This window comes from Ursus americanus, chromosome 21 (assembly GCF_024610735.1).
Source record: "Ursus americanus isolate L20-20 chromosome 21, mUrsAme1.1.p, whole genome shotgun sequence".
Taxonomy (NCBI): Eukaryota; Metazoa; Chordata; class Mammalia; order Carnivora; family Ursidae; genus Ursus; species Ursus americanus.
The window spans coordinates 36158629-36177018 of NC_142147.1; the positions used below are offsets into that span (position 1 = coordinate 36158629).

The window sequence follows — 18390 nt, forward strand, 5'->3', positions numbered from 1 at the left end:
GGTGTGCAATTCTCCTTTTTGGTAGGATTTTGTTTGGTTTTGGGATCAAGGTAATGCTGGCCTCATGGAACGATTATGGAAGTTTTCCTTCCATTTCTATTTTTTGAAACAGCTTCAGAAGTATAGGTATTATTTCTTTAAATGTTTGGTAGAATTCTCGTGGGAAGCTATCTGGCCTTGGACTCTTGTTTTTGGGAGATTTTTAACAACTTTCTGGTTATAGGTCTGTTCAGATTTTCTATTTCTTCCTTTTTCAATTTTGGAAGGTTATAAGTTTCCAAGAATGCATTATATCTTCCAGATTGCCCAATTTGTTGGCATATAGTTGCTCATAATATATTCCTATAATTCTTTGTATTTCCCCGATGTTGGTTGTGATCTCTCCTTTTTCACTCATGATTTTATTAATTTGAGTCCTTTCTCTTTTCTTTTTGCTAAGTCTAACTAGGGGTTTATCAATCTTATTAATTCTTTCAAAGAACCAGCTTCTAGGTTTGTTGATCTGTTCTACTGTTCTCTTGGTTTCTATTTCATTGATTTCTGCTCTAATCTTTATTAATTCTCTTCTCCTGCTGGATTTAGGCTTTACTTGCTGTTCTTTCTTCAGCTCCTTTGGTGTAAGGTTAGGTTGTGTATTTGTGATTTTTCTTGTTTCTTGAGAAAGGCTTGCATTGTTATGTACTTCCCTCTTAGGACCACCTTTGCTGATCTCAAAGGTTTTGAACAGTTGTGTGTTCATTTGCTTTTGTTTCCATGAATTTTTCACTTCTTCTTTAATTTCCGGTTGAACTGTTCAGTCTTCAGTAGGATGCTCTTTAACCTCCATGTATTTATGTTCTTTCCAACTTTCCTCTTGTGCTTGAGTTCCAGTTTCAAAGCCTTGTGGTCTGAAAATATGCAGGAATAATCCCAATCTTTTGGTATCAGTTGAAACCTGATTTGTGACCCAGATCTAATCTGGAGAGTGTTCCATGTGCCCTGGAGAAGAAGGTGTGTTCTTTTCTTTAGAATGAAATGTTTTGAATATAACTGTGTGGTCCCTCTGGTCCAGTGTGTCATTCCATGTCCTTGTTTCCTCGTTAATGTTCTGCTTAGATGATCTGTCCCTTGATGTGAGTGGGGTGTTAAAGTCCCTTACTCTTATTGTAATCCCTGTGTTTCTTTAATTTTGTTGTTAATTTGTTTATATATTTGGCTGCTCCCAAGTTAGGGACATACACATTTACAATTGTTAGATCTTCTTATCGGATAGACCCTTTGTGATAAGAGTGTCCTTTTTCATCACTTATTATTGTCTCTGCTTTTAAATCTAATTTGTGTGATATAAGGTTTGCTACCCCAGCTTTCTTTTGATGTCCATTTTCATGATACATGGTTCTCCACTCTCTCACTTTCAATTGGGAAGGGTCTTTGGGTCTAAAATTAGTCTTTAGTAGACAGCATATCAATAAGTCTTGTTCTTTAAATCCAATCTGATATCCTGTGTCTTTTGATTGGATCATTTAGCCCACTGACATTCAAAGTAACTATCAAAAGATATGAATTTAGTGCCATTGTATTACCTGTAAAATCACTGTTTCTGTGTATTGTCTCTGTTCCTTTCTGGTCTATGTTACTTTAGGGCTCTCTCTTCACTTACAGGATCCCTTTTAATATTTCTTGCAGGGCTGGTTTAGTGATCACAAATTCTTGTAGTTTCTGTTTGTCCTGGAAGGTCTTTATCTCCCCTTCATTCTATTTTGAATGACAGCCTTGCTGGACAAAGTATTCTTGGCTCCCTATTTTTCCCATTTTTCACCCTGAATATATCATGCCAATCCTTCCTGTTCTGCCAGGTCACTGTGGGTGGTCTGCTGCCAGCCCTATGTTTCTACCCTTGTAGGTTAAGAACCTCTTGTCCTGAGGCGCTTTCAGATTTTCCGTTTTGTCTCTGAAAGTTGCAAGCTTTACTCTTATATGTAAAGGTGTTGACCTATTTTTATTGATTTTGTGGGCGTTCTCTGTGCCTCCTGGACTTGAATGCTGAAATTCTTCCCCAGATCAAGGAAGTTCTCAGCTATAATTTACTCAAATAAACCTTCTGTCCCCCCCCTTCCTTTGAGATCTCAATTATTCTAATGTTGTTTCACTTTATGGTATCACTTATCTCTCTAATTGTTCCCTCATGATCCTTTCTCTTTTTTTCAGTGTCTTTATTCACTATCATTTTGTTTTCTGTATCACTGACTCTATCTTCTGCCTCATATGTCCTAACAGTTAGAGCCTCCATTTTTTAACTGCCTGTCAGTAATAGACTTTTTGATTTTGACCTGATTGGATTTTATTTCCCCAGAAAGGGATTCTCTAGTGTCTTCTATGCTTTTTTCACATCCAGCCAGATACCAGCTGGACTTGAAAAACAATCAACGTTTTTAAATCTAGTTCTGACTAATCTTACTTATATCCATACTGATTAAATCCCTGGCAGTCATTAATACCTCTTGTTCTTTTTTTTGGGGGGGGGGTGAGTTCTTCCATCTTGTGATTATGTCCAGAGGAGAATAGATGAGAGAACAAAATATAAAAATAGCAAAAATGACTCCAGAAATATATACACTAAACAAAACAAGAAATCAGAAACCAAAAGAGAAAAAAAGAAAGAAAAAGAATAGAATCAAACAGAAGGTGTTCAGAACAGAACAATAAACTAGATCCTGGGTGTATTTGAGTCACTTTGTTGGAAGAAACTAGACCGCAAAATTGTAAGGAAAGAAAAACTTATACAAAAATAAAATTGAATACAATGAAAGAAAAATGAAAAAAAGATATAACGTATGTGTAAACACAAAAATTAAAAAAGACTTAAATAAAAGAGTTTATATGACAAGAAATAGCTGAAAAGGAAAAAAAATTAAAACTGAAAGACTAAAGAATCATGAGAAAAACCAGGAATATTATACACTATTTTCCCCGAGTGCTGGAGTTTTGCACTTCTGTGTCATCGGTAAACTTGGTCTTAGCTGGATATTCCTGCTGGTCTTGGGGGGGGGGGGCTGTTCACTGATTCTCAGTTGTCTTTGCTGAGTTGCACCACCCTTGTCAGGGTGCTGGGTTCAGTGGAAGCAGCCTTGGATTCCTCTATGTGGCTTTTGTTCCCTGAAGGCTTTCAGCACCGATTTGGGGGATGAAAATGGCAGCGCCCCAATCTCCAGACCCAGAGCTGAAAGTTCTTGCCCTCCACTCTTCAGTGAGCCCTCACAGAAAAGCAGTCAATCACTGTTTTCTCCCTATTTCCTTCCACACTCTGTTCACCCAGCCTGTGACCGAGAGCTGTTATGTCAGGCACGAGACCCCCGTCTTGAGTCTCCAAACTTTACAGACTCCTGAGTCATGGATTCCTACCATTCTTCCCAGGGGAGGGTGGGAGGGGCCTTGCCGGGGTTCTGCCACTTGCTAGGCCCCTGCTTGGAGAGCAGCTGCCCAGCTGTGCAGCGACTCACAGTTTGTGGTAACACCAGCAGAAAGCTCACACCTGGGGTCTCCTTGTGCAGCCAGCATCCCTGCTCCAATGCCTGGGGACACTGCTGCACTCAGGCACCAACATTCTTTTTGTGACCTGGGGGATCCTGAGACCACACTGTCCCACCTGGGATTCCGTCCAGCTTCACCACCCGAGCGCCTTTCAGGCAGGGACCTCCCCCACCGGAACAGACTTCTCAAAGTCCCAGTTCTGGACTCTGCTGCTTGTATCACCTGGCTTTCAGAGGCTCCCTCTCCCTGCGGCTCCTATGTATTATCTTGTAATACATAGCCTCAGATTCACCTCTCCACACCTCCTCCTTGCAAAAAGTACTCACTTTTCTATTTGTAGAATTGCAGCGATTCTTTTCTTAGATCTCTGGTTGAGTTCGCAGGTGTTCAGAATGATTTGATAGCTATCTAGCTCAATTCCAGAGACCAGATGAAATTAGGGTCCCCTACTCCTCTGCCATCTTACCTCTCTCAAGAAAGGAGAATTGAAAGCAAACCAACAATAAAGCACTGCAGAGTTGTCAAGTTGGTAGTTCGTTATTTCTTACCCAGAACATCCCGTTTAAATCCATAGCAGGACAGGGCAGGACCCTGGGAGTCTTGCCAATTCTCCGACTTGAGGAGAGAATGTGACTGTCCCGGGCTTGAAAGTAGTTTCTGCTCAGGCGGTGGGGAGAACAGAGACCAAGACAAATCCTTTTTGTATTAATGGTAATTGTAACGTGTCTGGTGTTTGGAGGCACACATTTACGGAGCAGAACCTGCTGGAAGCTTTAAAGCACTGCACACCGGGGGCCCTCACGGCATGGACAGGAAGCCAGCCACTCTGTGGCTCACACGGTCCTCGGGCCCAGGACTCCGAGGCTCTGGCGCTCTTGGCCGCGGTGGCTGCGGGAAGGCAGGAGCAGCCCAGGGAGGCCCAGCAGCAGGTCACCAGGCCTTGTCCCGGGCCACCTGGAAGCAATATGGAGGCTGCCCCCCGCCCCCCGGCAGTGGCTGGAGTCCTCAGGCCGAGGCTGGGCAGCTGGGCCGGGGGCGCTTTGCAGGTGGTGCTACATGGCTCTTACCGTGTCCCTCTTTGCACATTTGTGCCGCAGGGATGCCACCCCCACCCTGCCTGCCTCGCTGGGTCTGCCTGGCACTCAACATGCGAACATTGAAACAAAACATTGGAAACACCTACTGTGGGCGTGGCTTCAAGGTCATAGGAAGAAGGTTTGGATGAAGGTTTCAAAGAAGTGTTCTGGCCTCCCCAGCACTTGACAACAGCTGGCTTGTGTCACAGATGTTCCCACCTTGTCACTGACAGTCTGTTCATCTACCCCAGACACGGAGCCTACTTTGGGGGCAGGGACTGGGTACGGCTTGAAAAGGTGTGTCACCCCCCCAAAGCCGGCACAGGGCCTAGGACAGGCTGACATGTATCTTTCTCTTGTACAGGGTTGTCAATGTCACCAGATACCAAGGTGTTTGAGGATCGGGTCTGCTTGCTTTGCCCGATGTGTGGTGTAGTGCTGTGTTCTTAGGAGAGACCTGGGAGTTTGGGGAGGGAATGGAGGCTCTCATATGCCTCCTGGTTCTCCATGAACAGATGGTCTGATTCAACACGTGGGCCCAGCAAATGGGTCACCTCTGATCACCAGCCTCAGGGCCTCTGCTGGGCAGGACTCAGGACCTCAGAGTCTTTCCAGGTTCCAAAGATTCCCTGAGACTCACCCCCCACCTTTCCTGTCCAGAAAGACTCACTCCTGATGGCCCAGCCTTGTCTGCGTCCTTCCAGGCAAGCTCTCAGCCTGTCCCCCATGGACCAGGCTCCCAGTTCCTAGAAGGTCACTGTTCCCTGGTCTCCAGTCTAGGCTCACCAGAAATTATCAGTTTTAGTTGAATGATTTTAAAGGTATCAAATATCTATATATTTTTTTAAGTTCTTTTAAGAATCTCCTTGAAGATGAAACACATTTAGCAAAAGAATAAGAACAATAATTATAAACAGAAAAAGACTTAAAAATGGACACGGTTAAAGATCTGATGAGAGGCTACAATATAGCTGGCAAGGAAATTCAGTTATCTCCGTGGCTCACAACACTTCAATAATTAGAATATCAACTGATGACCCTATGCCAGAACATGTTAAAACTTCAGGAATTGCATATATTCTCTAGAATACTTAAAGCATTTAGCCAAACAGAACTGAGGGCTTATTATTTGTTCGACAGTGCTCTCCAAGTAACTTAGCATACCAAATAAACAAGCCCAGCTCGTCAAAAACACTTCATTTACAATTTAAATCCAGGAAGTTTTAAAAAAATCCTTAGAAAGTTTTTAAAGCAGAAGCCTAAATAGGATTACCGATGATACAAAACTTAAAACTTAATTATTTATTTAAGCAAGGTGACAATAAGAGATTCTAAAGCAAATAGTTAGGGTTCTATAGTTGTTAGCAAAACTTAGCTCCCTTAATATGGAGAAGTGTTAACTAAGTAATCAAAACCTGATAAAGACAAAACATAGAAACTGGTTTTCCTAAGCAGAGGGAGAAAAAAACCTTTGTTTACATTTTCTCATCAAGAGCAGACCAACAATCCATGAAACTTGACTTTTGAACAGAGAGAAAAGCAGAATTTTAAACTTATACCAGTGTATTTTAAAAATCCATTCATTTCAACTTTAGTCCATCCTGATGGCATATAAAGTTCCTTTCAAAACATTTCCCTTCACAAAACCTTCTACTACTTTCCTTGCATTCAGATTTTGTCCCAAGCCATTTCTCTCTGAACAGCCAGTCTCATTTTAGGACAAAATTACTTTCTTTTTTCCTTCAACAAAAATGTATTTCCATTCCTTACAATCTTTCTTAATACCTACAGAGTTGCTTCCCTTATTACATTTAGCAGAATTTTAACTCTTAGAAACCTTAGTCTCCAGTGAAAACAAGTAGGAACCAATTGTGAACTGATATGCCAGAACTCTTTAGATGGCAAACTAATGAATCAATTAAGCACAGATCATGTTTTCCAAGACTCGAACATCCTTACGTTCTCTGTAATAATCAGCCAAAACCACAAACCTACTTTCAGTAGTCAAAGCTTAAGCACTCCATTCTATTTGGAAAAGACCTAGATGTCCAATGAATTCAATCCCATTGATCATCCAATCAAAACTTTAAAGTTTCAGGTTACCAAAGACCTTGAAAGCTAGCCTAGCAATGACCCATGAAAACTCTGAGACAGATAAAATTGCCCACCATTATTGACACATTCCAAGAGATAACACGGCCTTATTTGACCTTCAGCAAACCTAGGTAGAATAAATGTTTCATATTTAATGCTGAAAATAGGTCTATCTTAAACCAACAAACTTAAATTAGTTTACATGCCACATGTTTCACCTAGGTCCACTTAAAAGATAACCGATTTGTTCCCCACAGTCAATTTTTTTTACCTGGGACACATGGGGAAACCGAAGTGAGTGGTATGAAGTCCCGGGGGTGCTTTGAGCTCCTTGACAGGAAGGGGAGGAGGAAGCGTCAATGGTGCCAGAGGTACTGAGGATTGTATAGCCGCCAGGTAAACAGGCTGCACCCAAGGGGGTGCAGAAAGAGGAAGTGGGGGAGGGGCAGGCATAAGAGATGAGGTGTCCCATGGAAGGCTGGAGGCGGGTAAAAATCCACAGAGGGCAGAGAAAGAGGTCTCCCAATCCCCAAGTATGCCAGCTCTGCCAGAGGAGCAGACGCAGGTTTGGGGTTTTTAGTTTCCCCCCAACTAGTGGAATTATGAATCCATGTCAGTCCAGAGAAGACAAGGAATGTCCCTGAAACAAAGGGAGTTTCGGCAGCTACTTGGGAATATTCCTTAAGTCCCTGTCCTGAGGGAGAAGAACCACAGTTGGCTCCAGTTATTCCCATTAACCTGGGAAATGAGGGTGAAGTCCCCACATCTATTAGGAGGAACAGTGAGATAGAGACTCTGTCCCCTTTGACGGGGATGGCCTGTGTTTCCTTTTATTTGGAGGAGGTCTATCTAGATAAATTCCATCCAATATGTTAGGAGGGAGTTTGCTGATCTGGTTCCTAACCAAACACATTCTGTAAGAGGCCCTTACGTCCAGGTCCTGATTTAGAACCCTGAAGGCCTGAATGGACCTGGGGTACCTCCATCCATTTCCCCTGAAGCCTTACCCCCAAGTACCTCCGAATGTGACTGTGTGTGGAGACAGGGCCTTTCATAAAGAGATGATTAAGTTACACTGAGGCCACTGGGGGCCCTAATCCAATCTGACTGGTGTCCTTACAAGATGAGATTAGGTCACAGAGACAGACACACCAGGGACGTGTGTGCACCGAGGAGCGACCACGTGCCTGACTGCAGACTTCCAGCCTCCAGAACTGTGAGGACAGAAATGTCTGTTGTTGGGGCGCCTGGGTGGCACAGCGGTTAAGCGTCTGCCTTCGGCTCAGGGCGTGATCCCGGCGTTATGGGATCGAGCCCCACATCAGGCTCCTCTGCTATGAGCCTGCTTCTTCCTCTTCCACTCCCCCTGCTTGTGTTCCCTCTCTCACTGGCTGTCTCTATGTCTGTCAAATAAATAAATAAATAAAATCTTTAAAAAAAAAAAAAAAAAAAAGAAATGTCTGTTGTTTAAGCCACTCTGTGCGTGGTGGCATGGCGACCTGGGGTGAGTCATACAGTGACCACGTGTCCATGCATCAACCCACAACAATGACCCCCTTACACACACACTCAGAGACCCCAAACTCCCACTGAACCTTCCACACACACACACACACACACACACACACCCCTTACACACACACTGCCCCTCTCCATTCTAACTGGACGTTGGGATCAGGCCTGTTTCAGGCCATCTCTCGATTCTTATTCATGGTTGGATCGATGAACTCATCGCCACGAATCGATGCGTGTCTTTGTTTGTCAAATAGGAACCTAAGGTCCCTTCGGGTCAGCAGCCACGATTCGCAGTCCTGGAGTGCTGGGAATACGAGAGCACACTTCGAGGACACCTTCCCGCACACCTCTCCCCGAAGGAGCAGCTCGGGGCACTCACGGCTGCCATGTTAACACAACACAAGGGGGTCTGGACTGTGCAACCATTTCCAGAAACAAACCGACCAACCAGTGATATAAGCAACAGCTGACTGAACACAGATGGAATTTTTAGAATATTTTGCTGATAATTCAGCTGATGCTCCACGAGCGGGCTGATATCTGGGGTCACGAGGCCGTTCACAGTCGTGTGGACACGCAGAAGTGCTGGTTAATTGGGAGTTCTGCTTACAGGTCTGCCGGATGAGCTCCTTTCCCAGTGTTTTACACCACTAGATTAAACTAGATGTTAGCCAGGGGAAATCCGACGATGAGGCATTCTTGATTCAAACATCCACACCACCTTTCATGTAGCGGGAAGGAAAGGTGTCAGAGTCATCAGAACTTGCGTTGACGTGTCTGATAGTCTCCAAATATTCCTCCGGGGTCAGGCGGGGCACTTCCTCAGGGCAGTCACCCTGAGCAGGCCAAGTTCCACCCAGGTCGGCCATCCCAGTCTCTGCAGAGGACAGTCAGAATGTTCTGGAGCAGTGCCCCCTATGGCTATAACTGTGGGAGCTCAGAAACCAGGACAGGTAGACCCCCTTTCCCAAACCAAGGTACAGGTGTCAACTTTTCTGCCCCTTGGTGGTGGGGGTGCTCTATTCAAGGGCTGGAATATGACCCAGGTGAGAGAAAAATAGAGGTCCAACCTCCAGGGCACATCTGTGTCTGTGCCATAACTGGCTCTACCTCTTCCCAACCCTTCTCACCAAAACCCTCCTCCATGCATCTGGGGCCCAAGACTCCATGATGGGGTGACCGGGACCTCAGGGCTCTTTCTGGACTCCCAGGACATAAGCGATAAAAAAAGGGAGCAGCCCCAGCTGGAATTCAGCTGTGGCGAGTGGATTAAATTATTTATAAAGACATTCTCCAGGCAAAACAATGAATGTCATAGACAAGGAGAGTTCTCCCCGCCCATCATCCTGATGCTGGTATCTTTGGGGATGTCTGTCCCAGCCCGATTTCCATATGCCCACGTACACATGAGTCTGAGGAACAGAATCCCACGAATACTGCCCCCGGCCCCTGCTCTCCTCCTGCTTGCCAGGCCGGGAGGGGTGGCCCTGCTCCTTCCGAACCCCACATGCAGGGGCCCAGAGTGTGTCTAGCTGGTTTTCCATTGCCCACGGGCATGAGCCTGCTACACTGCCCATCCCTGGCACCTCCTGGCATGAGTGGGAGAGAGCTCCTCCATGCGGGCACTGAGAGGTGGTGAGGCCCTGGGCGGAGTGAGCACTGAGGCTGTCCACTGTGGCAAAACCAGGCTGTCAGAGTACAGGGCTCGGTGGCCGGGCCCGCTGCCCTGTCCCCGGTGGGGCTGGGATCTGAGACCTGCAGCACAGGCCGTGACGGCGGCAGCAGGAGCGCATCCGAGCCAGCCCTGGACCAACCTGACGAGCCACGGAGCCCGCACGGAGGGACACGGGTGCAGCCCCAGGCTCTGGGAGGCGCAGCGGCACCCAGCGCGGCCTTCCTGAGCCCCCGTCAGAGTCAGAGTTTACATTCCTGGCCCAGGGCTCCTCTCCTCCAGTGCGGGCCAGCGGGACACACGGACAGAGGCCAGTGTCCTGCGCTGCTGCTTCTCCTGGAGCAAAAGAAAAAGCTCACGGATTTGCAGCCGGTTTGTTCCCAGCAGCGTTTCTGCCTCACCTGGCCGGTAGGCAGACACTAACTTCTCAAAGGAACAGAGCCGTCGGTCCCTCTGAGCCATGCGGCTTTCCAACCACCACAGACTGGAAGCCCCATCCCCATTCAGGGCTGCTTGCGAGCCCCTCCCCTAGTGGCCCGTAGGCACATGCCACGTGGGCTGACTCAGACCCAAGAGCCAAGGCTTCTGGTGGCAGGGGGCAGTAGGGACCAGAGGAGCTGCCACTGCTGGGGACTCAGGCTCTCCTAGGATGTGAGCGCTTGGAAAGAGCTGCAGTCTTGTTCCCCGTCAGCTGACCTGCCCTGGAGCCCAAGAGCCACAGGATCAAGAAGGCTCTGTCGTCCAAGCTCCGCGTACCGAACGCCCATGGGGAGCAGCACCTGACCGGGCAGCCTGCCTCCAGGCCCGTCCCAGTGCTCATTCCAGAGCCCATGAGCCCAAAGCCCCTCTGCGACCTCACTGCTCACTCCGCACTTTCCTGTGACAGTACAGGAGACCGCCGTTCGGTCCCAGAGTTCCACAGGGGTTGTGATGTAAAGCAACACCTCAGATGGGCCGAGCCCCTGCCCTTGGTAAGTTCTGTCTACAGGGGAGAAGTGGGGCCCCCGCCAGGGTCAGCCTCGGGCCGCTTCCCTTCCGGCCTGGCTCTGCCGCAGGGCTCGGGCCTTCACCAGGAGCCTCTTACACCGACACGTGTGTTTTATTATTACATAAGCCACGGATTCATCACAGAACATTCAGGAGACACAGAGGAGGATGAGGAAGAAATAAAAACCTCACACTGGCACCAGTCAGGGCAACCTGTGTGGATCCTGCCAGGGTTTCCTCTCACGGGAGCAGAACACGCCCGTCATCACCTAAAAACATACATCCCTCTGTTCCCGGCCTTCTTTGCTCAATACGGACGCTGAATTGTTCCTAACTCTGGTGCTAATGGGCTGGGGGGGGGCTCTAGAACCAGAACCGACCCGGCCATCTGTTCGCTGACATGTGGGCACTCAGGTGTTCCTGATGCTTGGGGTCAAAACAGTTGGGTCCACGGCAAACAGCTCACAGGTCAACTGTTCCCTTGGCTTTGAACTTCTTGACAGATCACTCACTTGACCGAACCTGGAATTTGCTTCCATAAATGTAGGAAATGAAGCCATCAATTTCCACTGTGAACACACAGTTTAGCTTGGGGATATAAAAAAAAAAAAAAAAAAAAAAAAAAACCAAAAAACCCAGGAGAAAAAGGACAAGGAGAAAATCCTTAAGTTCACATTGATGCATAATACTATTCCTAGAATATCTGTATTAGAACATAAGCTAGTAAGAAACGGGGATCCACAAAGCTTAGCAACACCGGGATTACAGGGTATTATTCTGCCATATGACCGATTTATTCAGATTTTAAATATAACTCAACACCTAATTTTCAGGGTCAAAGGCTCTAAGCCAAACTCCCAGAAAAAGTGCTAGAAACAGGTCTTCCCATATAATTTTCAGACAGACTCATGGCTTTACACTCAGTGAGGACACCTAGACACCTCTTTCTGAGGTTTAAAATGAGACAAGAATATACAGGGAAACGGAAGGAAGCAGCAAGAAAAACCAAACTCCAAAACTAAAGGAACAAAAACGTCCCACTGTGGTTTCGCAATCTCAGATTTGCAGGCAAGGGGTGTGGAAATCTCGACAGACCGGCTGAGTACGCTCATCTCTGCTAGAACAATGAGCTCTGGCCCACCCAGAGGGTGAGCCCGCACTTGCGTTCCTGGAACCCCAAGGGTCAGCAGAAAGGGCAAGATCCTGGAACTCCAGGGACAGGCACTACCCTAGCTCCCTTGTCTGTCCTGTCCACTGCTCTGGGGGGCAGCGGCTTTGGGGCAGGGGAGGGCCTCAGGCATGGAAACAGACCCAAGTATCTGCAAGCGTAGCCACGCAGCCCTTCCTCCTGTCATATCTGGCTGTGGCTGCTGGCTGGGCTCCACGCTGCCTTTGGGAGAGCCGTGGGGGCAGAGGGTGTTCTGGGCAGGCATGGAATGTACGGTCAGCAGGCATCTGCAATCTCTGCTGATGTGAGAGACCAAACTGAGCCGCTGAAGCCACGAGGAGAGGGCTGACGAAGCCGGGTAGGCTGGAGGCCACAACACCGAGACACGGTTACATACCTTTCAGGTGGTCTTCTTTGGTGAGGATTTTGAAGACGTGCTTTGTTTCCTGTAGAAGGATTCCTGTAACACCCACATAGGAGGGGCATTTGGATTTTGTGACTGCAAAGGAAAAGGGCATTCAAGGCCTCAGCCTCAGTGGTGCTGGGGGCAGCACAGCTAGCTAGGTGGGGGCGGGGAGGAGGGGCTCCTCAGCTGGCCAGGGACCAAAGTGCATGAGAACTCAAGGTCCCAATCCCCTGCCTGTGGCTTTATAGCCTCTGGGCTGCTCTGACAAGGTGTCCTTTGGAGGGCCTGCAGCCACAGGGGTCTTGGGAAGGACTACAGAGCCAAGATCACGTGTATATCCAGTACCACCAACACCCACAAGTTGCTGGCACGGGGCCAAGTCTCACGGATGGGATCTGAAGGAACACCTGTCCACCATGGCCTTCCCATGACCTCCCAAACTCTGGCCAGAATGGAATCTTGCTACAGGCTGTGGAGCAGTGAGTGGGACGAACGGCCCCTCAGCAATCCTGACCCATGCCCCCGTGTGTCCTGTAGACATTCACTGAGCACCTGCTATGTGCCTGGCACTGTCCGAGGTCAGTGCCAGGCACGGGAGTGAACAAGACTGTTCTAGGTTCTGCTCTCAAGGAGCTGATGTTCTAACGGTAGGAGGGGAATGTGTACCAAATCAGATGACTGCATTTTCTGATAGTGGTAACTGTTAAGAAGAAAAAACACAAGGTAATGGGGGGGAAGGTCACTTTCAGTGATGGCAGGCCCTCGGGGGAAGTGACATCTGAGTAGGGACCTGAATACTGAGAAGCCATCAGTCTGTGAACACACAGAACTCTGGGCAGAGGGAAGGAATAAATCAAAGGCCCCGAGGTGGGTTCAAGCCTGATGTGCGAGAAGCAGAAAGCAGGCCGATGTGGTCAGACCTGGTGCTCAGCAGAGTCGGAGAGGCCTTCTGATCACAGTAAGGAAGCAGAAGACAAACATGGCCCGAGGTTTGGTATAAGACCTTCCCTCTGGCTGGCTGGTTGGGGGATAAGCAGTGCGTCAGCAGGGAGAGGGTTAGGCAGCTTCTCCAGGAATCCAGGGGAGATGGTGGTGACTTGGATTCGGGGGCATGCACGTGCTGACAGACTGGGAAGAAGAAACGTGATCCCACCCAGGTTTTTGGCCTGAACGACCAGGGTAAACGCTGGTACCATGAACGGAGCTGGGGAACACAGGGCAGGGGCTGAAGTGAGGAGGCGGACTGGTTTTGGATATGGAAAGATTGTGACGCCTACTGGACGTGTGGGCGGCTGTGTGCAGTGGCAGCTGGATGAATGAAGATGTTCAGGGGAAGGTCTGCCCTGGAGAGGACACTGGGAGCTGGGAGTCCACAGCTGAGATTGAAACTATGGGGAAATGGATGGAAGGGACTTTCTGTTCAGGGCTGGGGGCGCGTGCCAGCAGCTGCTGTGCCCCCGGGGAGAGCAGCAGGAATCCCTGTGTGGAAAGGCACACAAAGACCATTTAGGGTGTATCCAAAAAGGGGCCAGAACTGGCTCGGGTAGCTACTCCATCTCCCACCCCAAAAAGGGGCCAGAACTGGCTCGGGTAGCTACTCCATCTCCCACCCTCAATGTCAGTGATCTGGAAATATCCACGTGACCAGGAGTGTGTCTAGCCCTGTGGCACAGAGACACCTGCCACTGAGGGACGGTGCAGGCGTTCGGGTGACCGCGGGCTCCTAGGCGAGTTACCTGAAACAACAGCCCCATGAAGATCTGCCTTTAACAGCTTGGCCTGAATCATCTGTGGCTGCCTAGGAAGTAAACAGAAGCCCTCAGTGTTGACCACGATCAAGATTCTGAAGGGAGCACACAGGTCTACAAACTCCTGCAGCCGGCTGGCTCCGAAGGCTGCGTTTACAGTGATCGTAAGACTTGGGTTCTGCCCCAAGGGGCAAGGCTTCAGAAATGCAACTCACGTGTCTGGCTTGACTCCCCCGCACAGGTCCCGGATGTACTGTTTCCAGAGTTCATGCAGAGGGAGAAAAAGACTGTATCTGTGGCAAAGTTAGAAAGAAGTAAAAAGTGAGGCGACACAAGCATGGGATTATAATGTCAACAGAGCACAGAGCGAGGCCTGGTGCCAAGGACCCCGACCTGGGTCAGTAGGGACTGGGTGCGGATCCTAATTCTACAGCCGATAACCCGACTGACGACAGTCAAGTGCTTCCACCTCTTGAGGCTCGGTTTCTGCTGCTAGAACCCTCCTGAGGCTAAGGAGGGGAGGAAGGAGGTGCCCTCCATTGCCCTCCATCCTTCCCGCTGGCTAGATGCAGCCTGGATGTCTGGTGCCCCAGAAGGCCCTTAGACCGTGAGGCAGCAGGCACAGGGAGCAGCGAGGGAGCAGCCAGGGAGCTCCGGGGGCGGCGCTGCCCCACCAGCCCGGGGCTGGGGCGGGGGGGTTGCTCATCTGGTCTTTTCATGAGAGCAATAAACTTCAGTCTTGCTGAACCACTGCTCTCTGAGGACTTCTGTTACAAGAGCTGACCCTGGGGAGCGGCGTGAACAGGAGACGCTGGCTGCCGTGCATGTCCCCACGTATGGGAACCGTCTGAGAGAGCAAGTGGTGGGACAAAGAGGAGGGACCAGGTGAAAGGACCTCAGAGGCTTTCCTCTGCGGTCAGTATTACTGCGCTGGTGCCTCACTGGAAACCTGTTACAGGAAATGGCAGGTCAGACCAAGGAGAACCTCAGGCTTGAACTCGAAGTGGGCTCCACTGGTGCAGACACCAGCGAGGGAAACTGGGCACCAGCTGCCCCTTGCTGCACTCAACGCCCAGCCTTTTTGCAAGCGGGGTCACGGACAAAGTGACTGACTTTGTCCTGTGGGATGTGGGAGGCTATTCAGCTACAGATCTTGGAGCAGAAGTCTACAAACAGTCCGAACATGAGCATATGCAGAACTGTGGCCAAGGCGGGATGCAGTGTCCGCTGGACGGAGGAACATGTCCTCCCACGTAGTGATGCGTCCCTTTCAGAAACTTCTGAAACATGGGGACAGCACGCTCTTTGGCAATAAAACTCCCGTGGATGATTCTGTCTAGTGCTATGCAAAACTATAAAGAGCATATATTAAGATATACCAGCTCCTCTTTCTCTAGGAAAGCTGAAAGACAAACAGCCTGTTGCCATGGGTAACAGACTGGCTTGTGGTACAGGTCTCATTAGTTCAGGACAGAAGCCAGACAATAACACAGCAAGAGCCACAGGGTGCCCTGCTTTAAAAGCCAAGTGCAAACCTAGCCTGAATTGGTAACGGAAGGCTTCCCCCTTGTGGCAGCAGTGGGAGAAGCTCCCTTAGCTTCAGGGAAAAGGGGCTCCCAGCCCTGCTGCTGGGCTTCCCAAATCCACACCCATTCCAGGAAGATGAAGCTGCCTTAGGTAGAAAGGCAGGAAAGGCTTGGCTTACCTCTGCTGCTCCGGCTTAGTGTCAAAGAGGCGCAGCTCCCTCCTCTGTCTGGCAGAGAGGCCTTTGGATTTTTTTTTCTTCTCTTTTCACTTCCGGCGAGTGGAGTACTCCAGGACCACAGCCTTGAGCTGCAGCTGGTGCTCGCGGGCTTGCTGGCTCACGCGGGGCGTGCTTTGCTTCAGGGAGGCCCTCATGAAGGCCTCGGCCTGCTGGGCTCCCGGAAGCTGCATGGGGACAAGGTGGCTTGGGGCCCACTGCTCTGGTGGGGGGCGCTCTAGACCCCAGGTCCTCCTACACACCACAGAGGGGATGCCTTCACTGACCCATCTGTCTCCCAACTGAGCCTCACACAGCCTCTCACTGCTGAATGTCGGCTACCCACAGCTGTCCAGATGTGAAAGTCACGTTCAAATACCAATTCGTGACAGCCGCACAAAACAGCCACGTCCAAATTCAACTCCCTACTCTATTTCGCTGAGGTTATTTTGAGGAGGATTGTTAAAAAACCCCAAAACCCTTTACATGAGGAAGCAAAGACTTCTCTGCTCCTTGGCAGGGAGGAAAGCCTGAGAAATGCATGACAACAATATTTAGTCAGTTGTGACCAGATGAAGGGAAGCTCAGAGTAGAACCAAGCGATGGCCTCGAATGACATGCTCCTCACACTTGGGTAATGGTACCACCTGGTGCCCAAGGATGGACCACACCTTGCGGGGTAGGAATTTTGACACGGTGCCCATGTTGCAATCCTCTTTCCTTGGGTTTGGCCCCGTGGACGCGTCACGGCTACTTGCTAGGTCTGCTCCCACAGTGCGTGGGGAAGGAACGTGCCAGTGCGTCTCAGCCTCCTGTGCTCACTCTCTCCCACACAGAGCAGAACAGCATTTGACCGTGACTTAGCACAGACTCCTAGGACGTGGGGGCAAAAGAACTGTCCTAACTGTGTGTAATTCCTGAGAGAACTCCAATGTCACCGCCTCTCACGTTGGGAGTTCCACCGGGCTGCTCCGCATTCAGCTGCCCGTGTCCTAGGTCGGCCACAGCCCAGGCGGCACTGTCTACACAGATCATTCCTCTTGACTGGGGATTTCCTGAACCCCTGTTATGCTAACCAGGCTGCCAACGCTGTGAAGCTAATGTGTCAATACTCCCGCTCCCTTATGGAGAAGCGGGGCTGGAGGGGGTGTGATGGGATACACTCAATCTTCAAGGCAGCTCCCAGTAAGGATGGCAGTCAGCGTCAGCCTTGCCCCTTTAGATACTCACTAAAGATCCATTATCATCACTATTACTACTGTGACAGGACAACTAGCTGCTTCTTTTAAATTCCTAAGTGGCCCTTCTTCATGAAGAAACCACATAACGGTGTACCAGTCTCTTAAAATCTTGATTTCAGGTGAACTCGCTCATTAGCAGCCCCCAGTGGAGCTTCTGCCCAGCTGAGAAAGCATGTTTGGCAGCACCAGATATAATCCATACATTCCCCTGAGGAAATGTGACTGCCTGCCCTCTTCAAGAAGCAAGGGGGCACAGTGACAAAGACAAATGACAGTGCTCACCAGGGCAGGTGGGCACAGCCCAGTGTCCCCTACACAGTGGGAGACGACACAGGATCAAGAGGTCCCAGTTAACCGAACGAGGAAAACAGCGGCCGGCATATGGAAAGAGGCCATCAGAACAGCAGATCGTGACTGAGCTGAACCCACCTACTGGAAGGATGAGGAGTGAGACGTGGGAAAGGACATCTAAAGCAGGACTGGGGTATCGAGCCATCTTTGCCATCACCTCCGCTGCTCCCAGACTTCTGCATCCAACTCCTTGGCCTCTTTCTGAGAAAAGGCATGGGAGACCACACCCAGGGATTCAAACAAACAAGACGAAATGATCAATTCCTGTTGGGCATGACTCTAAGACCCACGACCTTTCTAACTATGAAACTAACTATGCTTATTTAGAGATAGGAGAAGATGGGCTGCTACAAAGAGCACAGGCTTCTCAGCTTTCTTGGATGCCTCTTACTCTACCCTCTGGCCACCCGTCCTAGAAGGTCCAAGAGTGTGCTTTCAAACAGTGCTTCTCGGGGTGCCTGGGTGGCTCAGGCAGTTGAGTGTCCGACACTTGATTTTGGCTCAGGTCATGATCTTGGGGTCCTGGGATCGAGCCCTGTGTCTGGCGCATTGCTGAGCGGAGAGTCTGCTTGAGAATCTCTCTCTGTCTCTCTCTGTCCCTCCCCTCTGAGTGCGCGCACTCTCAATTAAATAAATAAATCTTTAATAAAAGTTATATGATAGAGCTTCCCTGGTTGCAGTTGGTTAGAAATATTATTTTGTTTACTATAAGATGTTTTAAAGAGGATTTTCAGATATTTATATCTATGAAATTAGGGTCTATCATACAACAGGTGGTGTCCTACACTGATAAAACATAGTAGGTCTTTCTTCAAGCTCAAAATATATATATCGATCAATGTAGTTTCAACCTTAAAAACCTCCACACTCCTCTGTTCCTT

The 18390-nt window shown here is 49.1% G+C and overlaps 1 pseudogene across 1 annotated transcript; it reads right to left on the reverse strand.

Annotated features, from left to right (window-relative positions):
• Positions 1 to 5640: 5640 nt before the first annotated feature.
• LOC123791420 (ribonuclease P protein subunit p29-like) lies at positions 5641 to 16952 on the reverse strand (annotated as a pseudogene). The gene is made up of 6 exons (XR_015728162.1): positions 16866 to 16952; positions 15882 to 16105; positions 14392 to 14469; positions 14165 to 14226; positions 12420 to 12521; positions 5641 to 11442 (listed from the first exon to the last, which is right to left on the reverse strand). The product of XR_015728162.1 is annotated as a ribonuclease P protein subunit p29-like (transcript).
• Between the last annotated feature and the right edge of the window lie 1438 nt (positions 16953 to 18390).